Below are 10,921 nucleotides of genomic sequence, written 5' to 3'. Positions count from 1 at the left end.
ATGATCATTGAAACCCAAATTGAAGTCCCCCAGGAGAATGGATTTAGTGGTTTTTTAGATTTCCCCGAGATGGATTAAATTGTCTTGCAAGTCAGATAGTGGACATGCTGGGCGGTATGCTGTATGGATAGCAATGGTGGTGTTAGGAGAGATAGTGAGCATGACTGCGAGGGAGTCCACATTCTTAGCAAGAAATGATGTGGTTTGTCTGTGAGAGTATCTTTAACTGTGAGGGCTACTCTCTCCCCCACCCCACTTTGGAGCTGGTCTATCTTCTCGGAATATGGTTTAGCCTGGTGGGAGGGCTAGAGATGGGGCACACTGAAGGGGACAGGGCTCTGGCATTGACTTTATTGCATCTGGGTGGTCATTATGCCCTTTGTCGGACTGACTGCAACATGGGTAGATGGCACCACAGGGTGAAAGTGATGTAAAATGGGTTTGAGATAGTTTGCTTCTGAGGCATGGCAGGAACGCAAACCTAAGTTTGTTTCTGGTGCCAGTCGATCTGGGGTACTTGATGAAATGGAAAGACTTGGTGCGGATGCTAAGCCTATGAAGTCTGATTAGTGTAGATTGTGGTAGAGGAAGGAGGTGGTGCGCTGGGGTCATGTGGTTTGAGGAAAAAAGATGGTAAGGCATGGGTAGGAGGCAATGGCTTCAGATTTAGGTGGTTCCTTAGTAGCCACTATTGGTAAGCAGCTGCTAAGATGGTACATATTCATAGGACACAGCAAAATTCTGGTAAGCAGCTACTATGCTAGTACATAGTCATAAATCAAAGCATATGCTGAGGTAAGAAAAACTGAGTGCAATGTGGAGGCTGAGTTTAGATACACGCATTCTAAATTTGACTAGGATTATGGCCAACTCTCTGCAGGTTTAGCTCATAAAAGTTGACAGACGACCTCATGTTAAGGTTAAGATATTTTGGAAGCCTGGGAACACACAGGAGGTCCAAGCTTGACAGATACCGGGGCGGAGGCCTCATTGAAATCCTTCAAGATTTAAAGGGTAGAAACTTTACCATTACTGGGCTGGGAGGAAAAGAGACACCACTCCCCCCCCCCCACCCCTTGGAGACCAATGTTCTTCCGGATCGCATCCTTTCTAAGGTCACACCCACACTTTATCAGGTTCTCAACTCCTTTCGTACCCAGGCGCTCACTAGGCATGTGCGGGTCCGGTTGGTCCTGGATGCGAGTGGCCGAGTAGCCTCTACTTGCTTTACTTCCTTTTCCTTGGTTGCAATTTTGCCCACTTGCTCTGTGTTATAGTTTCTTTTTCTTTATTTACAAAGCAATAAAAATGTGATAGGACACACCAGGATGACCTGGCAGTAGGGCTCACTGGAACCACCTTAATTGCAATATATCAAAAATTAAAGCCAGGTTAACCTCAGTAAATAGGTTGAAAGGGTTGGGTCAAAAATTCTCAATAAAAAGCTTAGTGGTGTACCTTTCCCACGACATACACCATTCTGCACATACCAGACACAAATGCGTTTTGGCCCATGAAAAGGAATGGGTTTATAAGTTGTAAGACTGAAACGTCCTTCAATTGGCTAACCCACCTACCTCGTTGGTTTCTGAAACTTTCAGAGTGGCTACAACAAACGGCTGACAGGAAAAGAAAAACCATGTAGAAACATTTGTTGAGCACACAGCTCTTTATGTCACATACCAATACTCGACCCTGAGCATGCCTTCAGATCTTTTATGTTTGGCAAACGGAAGTATTAAGGCCAAATCTTCTCTTTTGGTGTAGCTCTAACAATATTGGTGTCAGCAGGTATAATATGGTGCCGAGCTTCTAAAAAATAAATAAATAATTGGTTGCACAATTGGTGTGGGCGTTGGAGTCAGCGACTGTTCCAGGGAAATGTCATTCGACTAGTGTCATATTTTTATTAGCCAGGTTCAACTTGGTCTGATTTACCTTGTATACCTGAAGGCCACAACTTGTGCAGCAAGAACATAGATTAATGGGCAAAAGAAATATCATAAGACCACTTCCACGAGGCGGTTTAGAGTAAGCACAGCAAGTAAGCTAGTCTAGCAAATTGAATCTGGTGGGTCAATGTGTGGTGCTCAAGCTCCAGGAAATCACTTAGCGAAAAAGCACCTAGCTTTTAAACAAAAGGCATTCCTGGGACACTAGGTTGACTTGACATGGCAGGAGTGGCAACACACTTATTTGAACATGCATTAAGCAGAACATGTATAAAATGTTTGCATGCAATTGTGTCTTCTGAAGGACCGCTCACAAATAGCACGATGTGGCCCTGGAGCCCCAGGAGAGAATTTTAATCTTCACACCTTATATCCAATATGCATTAAGCAAGAACAAAAAAAAAACTGGTAGCAAGTGAAAACATACATTCAGGCTCCAAAGTTTGCCAGCCACCAGTACTTTGATGAAACTTGCTAAATGGTTTCTATATACTTTATGCTGCAGCTATTTGACCATGCATTTACTACTAACATTCTGCATACATTCAGATAATGGGGTGGTGGGAGCACATTCAGCTTTAGAAAGTAAAGCAATACATAAAGTTTGTCCTGCAGTGGATATAAAAAAGTCACCCACTTTATTGCCATCAAGTACATTTTAAATCAAATGGGTCAGACAACTTCCATGTGGCTCGGACATGTACAGATTTTGAAAACTCCTCCAGACTTGGTCCTTCCGACAGCTTGCTCCAGTAACAATAAAACATGTTCACTAGTGTGCGTGAATGGGCTGGCACTAAATACTTTGTGAAACACCAATTTGATTGAACAGAAAATTGAGATTCCTCAGGATCAAGGCTTCCGGTAGTAACATTTTCAAGTCCAGTGGCAGGTTTATAAACCAAGCCACAGAATAGTGATGTTTCAGTGTTCGGTTTAATTCTGTAGGTCATGTGGTTTCAAATCTTGAGCATAATGGAACATGACTCACTTCAAGCCACCATTCCCTCGAGTCTTCTTCCACATGTTGCTGAACCATGTCCCCTTTCATCAGTTTTCCAATACAGGTGGGTGCTGCACCTTCCAAAAAATGTGCAGAGGCATTAGGGTCTGCCGTATACCACAAATGTTTCATGCATCAAAACAATCCAATCACCAGGACACTCCCTGCATACACTGCTGTCGTCCATCAAAGAGGCACCTGCAATAGATTGACACATACTTGAACAATAACAAACATGAGAAATCTCCCAAACTACCCCCTCGTGTTCAGAATCCCAACTTTTTTTGTACACAAAATGTTTCATGAACATGGCTGAAATCAATGCCTCACCATTAACCAGGTCAATTCATTCAAGTTGGTGCCTACTCTGATTATTTGGGCAAGTAATTAAGTTGAGTTGGTAATACAATCGAGAAGGGATTTGTGCAAGCCGGCTGGCCTCCCAAGCTAGTGCCGTACAAGCCTCCAACAGATATCGCCACAGTCTTTTAATGGGATGGGCATCAGAAACACTGCTTCAGCAAACGGGAGCCCTGGTGCATGGTTACATTGCAGAATAGATCTACCAGTCAGCCAACAAGTACTATAATTTCCTTATAGTAAATTACACTATGCAAGCTACCACAGTACTCGACTGGTGAAGGGGTGTATTGGGCCCATGCCTGGGTTTACAAGACTTGTGTCTGAGGAGAAAACAGAATGGGAACTGAGTTTGAACCTATAGCAAGGGAATTGGGAAGATTAGAAACTGCTAATTTCTGTCTGGCAGGGGGCACTCTTGGAGCTAGATGAAGCCAGAAGTGTGGAGAAGAGAAGACTGTTCAGTGTTTTATGCAGATTTATTTACTCTGTTACGGTAACATTTATATAAGAGTGGTTGCATAATGGGTTTGAGGTTTGCCTAAGCAGACTCACGAACCACACAAGCTGACGATGTGGGATTTTGTGCATTCCCCAGACCAAACATACAGTGGGCCTGCAGTGCCTGATGCTGCAAAGCACAGCGGAACCGCCTAGCATTATAAAGTACTGAAGTCAAGCAGGTAGAGGTCAACATTTTGTTTAGCAGTTGAAGTGTCAGCATATGCAGTTTGCCATTTTTATGCATCTACAGCTTTAGTGTATTACATACAAGTAGGCTTATGTGTAGCCCTTTAATGAGAATATATTTTTCATTAGCACCTGAAACAGGGGGCACAGCCAATCAGGATCGCAGACTGAAACCTTCTCAGCCCACATTACACGGAACCCGGCGGCTGCCTCACCCACCCCACTATCTTCCTTCCTGACCGTTCCTTTTTTTGGTACTTATTTACCCAGCCCCCTCCCCAATTGCCTTCCTGTTGCTGCAGCAATCGCCCCCGCTCTTGCCGACCGCCATGGTAATGGAAGGGGCCTCTGTGAGGAGCCCACGCTTCCATTACCATGGCGGCCATCTTAGCAAGAGAGTTTAGTTCATTGAACAGGAGACATGCAGCATCCTGTTGAATGAAGGAAAAGCTAGCACCCGTGCTGCCAGCCCCCCCCCCCCCCCCCCCAGCCCTTGGGACATGGGATTAACGCCGCAGGAGCTGTAGTGCACTCGTGGGGTGCCTATAACGGCCCTATTCAAACTCCCTTGAGTGAAGGAGGACTTCATTGCCACAGCTACCACTAAAGCGTGACACCAATCCTCACCAAAAACGCTGTGAAAATATTTACCAACAACCCCCAGAGGCTAAGGGCCACATGGAAATCTAGAGCTTCTGATGACTCCATCTGGATTCTGGCAGCCATGGGGCTTGTGTAGAAGATAGCTGTGTTCTACTAGGCTGTTCAGGTGTTTCAGGAAGAAATGTATATGTGTGCAGCTAGGCCGAAATGATTCAGGGGTGTAAACGCGTTCCGTTTGTTGATGCAAAGTGAAGCGTGAGCATATTGGTAGGTGCGAGTGTCTATGGTTAGCGGTCGGAGGCCCCCGTTCCTGGGTTGCTTTCGGAGCTAAATGTGACATCTGTGTCGGTTCTGGTGGTTCATGGTTTTCTGAGCACTATAGGCTGGTCTGTGAGGGTATAAACACTGAGGACCAGCCGACAGCGCAAAAGCCTCCTTACTACCAGTGTGCCATGTTGAAACCACAAGATCCTACAGGGTAACCCCCCCACTATATCTTGCTACAAGCGCTGCTGTGTTTGTTTTAAAATCTTGATTTTTTTTTAATCTCACCCACATCTGCATTCAGGGCTAAGGCTAAGATGGCCACCGCCGAAACTGCGCTCCCCCGACCAGGCAACTGGGCATATTGTTGCCACACCAATGAATCGAGCCTCCCGATTGGCTTACTAACGCCATTTGTTATCACAGAGGAGACCAGAAGGCTTCAGCCGGCCTGCAGACAGCCAAGGCCTGCTACATAAGGCCAGGGTCTGTCTGTGCCTGTCCGTGACGGTATACAAACAGCCGACCAAGAGTACTGCCAAACCGTTGTATTACTACCCCCTTTAAAGAGTTCAGCATAAACACTAACTAAAACGCTCTGGTGAGCAAATCCCTCTGAGAAAGCCCTGCATCGCCTGTATCCTATACCGAAATTCAACGAGCCAGCACATCTACGGGTGCTTCAGGTACCTTGCTTCGATCCCCACTACACCTCGCTCTCTCTTCCTAAAGTGTATTGCTCTGAAATCTACTCGTCTTCTCATATCTTCCGCCCATCTACCCCACCCTATTCGAGCCTCCAAGCACGGCACACTGTCACGAGCACCGCTCTGCTTGCCACTACTCGACTTACTCATGGCCACAATCACATCACCCTGCACCTACGTCCGGAACCTTTTGCGTAAACTCTCCATGGAGGACGCCAATTTACACCAGCATACCACCTACCTACTGACTGGTAACACCTAATTCTACATACTGCACTATATGAAACAGTACCACCTCATCACTATGTGCCCCGGGACCTAACCGCATATTAGCATTGACGAACCAAGGAACAGTGACTAAATTGAACTGTGACGTGCCACTGCATTACCCTGATATCACGCAAAACGCATGCATCGCTTCCCCTATGTGCGGCACTATTACCATGTTTATCTAATGTTTGACTAATAACACTGCATCTTTTGAACCACCATTGCCATCTTGTACTAGCCAACTTTTGAACTAGACCATCTCACTATAAACAATCCCAGGACCCTAGTAAATTATACTGTTAGTATTGTATTTGTTAAATTGCCATCTTTATTCTTGAACTAGCCTATGTTTGCTCAACAGCCTTATGCAGGCCCTCTGCTTAACTACCTCTATTGATGCAACCTTGAACCAGCCCATTCTTGAGGTCTCTACTGTTGACAATGCTTTGAACTAGCCCACTCTTTCCATAGACATTCCTAGGCGTTAAGTGAATCATACCGCCTATATACACACATTTGTAGAAGTATGAATAATACATTGACCAACTAGGCACTGTTCGCTTCTCACTTGGGTAACTCACTGCAAACAGCATACTCCTGTGCCCTTATCCAACTACTTTTCTCTCTGACCTACACTGTTACTCACCATAATTCAGCCAGCCATCCTTCTAGGAGGCTAACTATTTACCTCTATCCCACAGTGCCCACCTACCATGCACATTGTCTCTCAAACCTCATGCACGTCACTCCCTGGGCCTGTCCAGGGTGTGCCCATAATGCCATGCACTCTATACTTATGTCAGTTGCTACATCATGATTAGTACACTTTGCACCACTTTCCCGATACTCCCCATCATAAGGCCTGACATTAGACCACTTAACCGTGCTAAAATGAAGACCCCAAGGGACCCCTTCCCTAGCTCCATCACTACTCCAACACCCTTGATTAAGCCCACCGTCTTCCTACCGACACAGAGCACCGCTAACTGGGATTCCAGAATTAAGCCAACATCATTCCTACCCACACTACACATCAACATATCCAAGAGTGTGTCACACCAATGCTCTGCCAGTTGCCTAAAGTATGAGTAGGTATACCTACCACTAACCCGGACACCATAGACCGAAACAGACTAGGCACCCCACTTACACTAACCCACAAGCCAAACACAACCCCAAGACTACCAGCAAACTGCATACAGAACGCACCAATCATAAACAAACACGCAAAGGTTCCCACCCTAATCTGAAAGAGCCTTATCAGCAATAGCCCCAGCCCCACTCAGGATTTTCAGAAGCAGCCCATAAAGGGGGCATTACTAAATGCCAGGTCCCTTGTTGCCCACGCAACAGAGGCCGCAGATGTCATCCTGGCTAACAATCTTGACTTCCTTGCTGTGACAGAAACTTGGCTGCATGACGCAGCTGGCCCGTCTCTAGCCTTAGCTCTCCCCGACAACTACTCCATACTTAAGAGTGTATAGACCCAATGCTTGAAGAGGCGGCACTGCCATCATCTTCAAATCTACTCTAGACATGAGATTGGCCACCTCCTATCCTCTTGCATCTTGTGAACTCCTTTCAGTCAAGCTCCAAACGTCACCTAAAAATACCATTACTATCCACCTAATATACAGGCCTCCAGGTCCTGCAGGATCGTTCGAAGAGGACATCTTATCGCTAGTAGCTGACAACACCAAACCCACGGCGCAAAACATTATCCTAGGTGATTTCAACCTTGGCTATAATTACCCTAACGACCTACCCGCCACCGCCCTAGCTCCAGCCCTATCAGAACACGGCTTCTTACAAAAAAGTAACCAACCTACCCATGAGAAAGGTAGGATACTTGACTGGGTAACAGACCTCAATAGCAATATTACCTTAAAGGACTCCTCACACATCTTGTGGTCTGATCTTCGTCTCCTATACTTCGAAATCAATGTTAATAACCGACAGTTGAAAAAGTCCCCAGTTGCACCACCTTGTCTCACTAGAAACAAACGTAATATCACAGCTGAGGCCATCATACCCTTAGTAATCCCCATACTTAATGCACTACCCACCACAAATGACCTGAATTTGTTGGTTGACACTTACAATGACTCCATGGCCAAAGCCATAGACACAATTGCCCAGTGAAAACTGTGCAAAGGTAAACCAAGAGCACATCTGAACTCCTGGTTCAGAAAAAAAGGAACTCTAAACACTCTGGAAAATGATCCCCTCCTTAGAGAACAAAATTAACCTAACAAACATCACTGCCACTTCCGACTATGCCCGCCACCGCATACTATAATTCATGATTCAAATTCACTAATGTATCTATACCCGATGTACAAAAAATCATAGCATCACTGAAACCATCCAATTGTAAAGGAGACAGTTGCCTAGCAAAGATCAAAAGATGCGGCCAGAGATTTAGCCCCTTTTATCACCAAATGAATGAACTCATTCGCCAGCAACGCAGTGCCTACTAATCTGAAGCAATCTTGGGTTCTCCCATTACTTAAGAAACAAACATTAGATCCGCCTATACCAGGGGTGCACAACTGATTTTGACAGAGGGCCGAAAGTACCTTACATGAGGGCTATAGTGGGCCGAAAAGTAAATGTGGGCGGGGCGGTATGCAGGGCAGGAGGCTTTTTCAACCCCCAATTTGTATTAAACACATGGAAAAAGAATGTTTTTGAGGGGTAACGATTTTTATTTGCATTTCAAACTTACATTTTGTACTACACATTTTCCATTGTTATAATTTATTTCTATTTAGTTATTGTATATCGTCTGTTTGATTAAATTATATATATTTCATTGACCCTAGATTGGACATTCCGTTATTTTGGACTGCTAGAGTTTGCTGTTTGGGTTGCCCAAGAGGAGTATGGCCTTCGTTGAGTCAGGTTTCCTCAAAAAGCAAAAGGATGTACATCTCCTAACTGTGCCCATTCTAGCTTTATTATTGGGTTCACTCTTGGAGTGCAACACTATGCCCCATGTCCCTCACCCCCAACCAAACACTATGTCCCATGGCCCCCATCCCTCAACCAAACACTATGCCCCATGGCCCCCACCCCTCAACCAAACACTATGCCCCATGTCCCTCACCCCCAACCAAACACTATGTCCCATGGCCCCCATCCCTCAACCAAACACTATGCCCCATGGCCCCCACCCCTCAACCAAACACTATGCCCCATGTCCCTCACCCCCAACCAAACACTATGCCCCATGGCCCCCTCACCCCCAACCAAACACTATGCCCCATGGCCCCCACCCCTCAACCAAACACTATGCCCCATGTCCCTCACCCCCAACCAAACACTATGCCCCATTGCTCCCTCAACCCCCAACCAAACACTATGCCCCATGGCCCCCTCAACCCCCAACCAAACACTATGCCCCATTCCCCCCTCACCCCCAACCAAACACTATGCCCCATGGCCCTCACCCCCAACCAAACACTATGCCCCATGGCCCCCTCACCCCCAACCAAACATTATGCCCCATGGCCCTGTCACCCCCAACCAAACACTACGCCCCATGGCCCCCTCACCCCCAACCAGGCACTATGCCCCATGCACCCATACAGACCAGAAACCCCCCCACCCCAACGCAACACTCGAGCATGCACCATACAGACCCAAAGACCCCCACCCACCAAACTCAGCGCACTCTCAAGCAAGCACCCATACAAACCCGAACTCCCCCACCCCCAACTCAGCACACACTCAAGCATGCACTCATAAAGAACCCGAACCCCCATCCCCCCAACTCAGCACACACTCAAGCAAGCACCCATACAAACCTGAACTGCCCACCCCCAAATCAGCATACAAACCAGCAAGTATGCACACATACAGACCCTGCATCTCAACATACACTACACTTCCAAAACAAACATTCATGCACATCCGACACCCCCCACCTCAACATACACAACCATTCAAAAACAAACATTCATGCACATCCGACCCCCTGCTGACCCCCCATCTCAACATACACAACACAAACATACAGCAGAACAGACCCGACACACAGACAGACCACTTACCGGATGTGCTGGAAGGCAGGCTAGCTGGAACGCTGGCGAGGTAAGTGGAGTGGTACTACGACTTGCGTGGCAAGCAAGGCTGAAATGCCTTCCGGCATCAAGCCTTATTGGCCACGCCAGCCGTAGTGCTGGCCCTCCATTGGCGCAGCACACACGCACTAAGTGGCTCGTAGTAGCGACGTGGTGCGTGTGTGCTGAGCCAATGACGGCCGGTGTTTTGTCCGGTCCGGAAGACAAAGACTTTCCTAATGGGGGGCGGCCGATGCCGCTTGCGGGCCGCCCTCCATTAGGAAAATCTGTGCGCCTCGCGGGCCGGACAAAACAGCATAGCGGGCCGCAACTGGCCCGCGGGCCGTATAATTGTGCACCCATGGTCTATACCCACTAACTATAGACCGATCACAACAGTCCCTTTCTTACTGAATCTTATAGGGTTGCATACTTGCAAATTCAAGACTACCTTGAGACAAAAAAAACTACTAGGAACACGTCAATCTGGCTTCAGACCCCAACATGGAACGGAAACTGCCCTTGTTGACCTCAAAAGCCTAAAAGATAAGGCAGAGTTGCCATCCTGCACCTAGACTTATCGGTGGCCTTTGATCTGGTTGACCATATAATACTATGTGACCACCTGTCATTGGTAGCTCATTTCTCAAACTCTGCTGTCACGTGGATTCAATCTTTCCTTGCTAACAGAACTATGTGTGTCTTCTCACCCACAGCAGCAGCCGATCCGATTCCCATCACCTGCGGCGTCCCACAAGGCTCATGCGTCTCGCCTACTTTGTACAATATCTTTACAAAGCCCTTGATCGACAAACTGGACCTTCTGGGTGTCACCTACACTAATTATGCAGATTTCACGCAGATACTCCTTATCAGGCACCTACGAGATAGATGTATGTCATAGGTCTATGGTGTAGATGAAGTCTACACCATCATTCAGGCATGATGGCCACACACGGCCTCTGCCACTAGTATCTACATAGATGGGAACATACCTATTGCTAAAGA

At 46.8% G+C, this 10,921-nt stretch overlaps 1 protein-coding gene across 4 annotated transcripts in view; it reads right to left on the bottom strand.

Moving 5' to 3' along the window:
- Nucleotides 1-2,272: 2,272 nt before the first annotated feature.
- The window catches only part of LOC138528608 (uncharacterized), a 28,248-nt gene continuing 19,599 nt past the window's right edge, over nucleotides 2,273-10,921 (bottom strand). For 2 of the 4 annotated variants that reach the window (XM_069640400.1, XM_069640399.1), the window contains one exon: nucleotides 2,273-3,153. The gene's annotated coding sequence lies outside the window, so the exon portion shown is untranslated. The remainder of the gene's footprint in view (nucleotides 3,154-10,921) is intronic. The other 2 variants (XM_069640401.1, XM_069640402.1) reach the window with 1 other exon arrangement.

Source organism: Ambystoma mexicanum, chromosome 7q (assembly GCF_040938575.1).
Source record: "Ambystoma mexicanum isolate Mex_15411 chromosome 7q, UKY_AmexF1_1, whole genome shotgun sequence".
Taxonomy (NCBI): Eukaryota; Metazoa; Chordata; class Amphibia; order Caudata; family Ambystomatidae; genus Ambystoma; species Ambystoma mexicanum.
The sequence above is the reverse complement of the archived record's forward strand: the minus strand, read 5'-3'. Positions and strand labels throughout refer to the sequence as shown.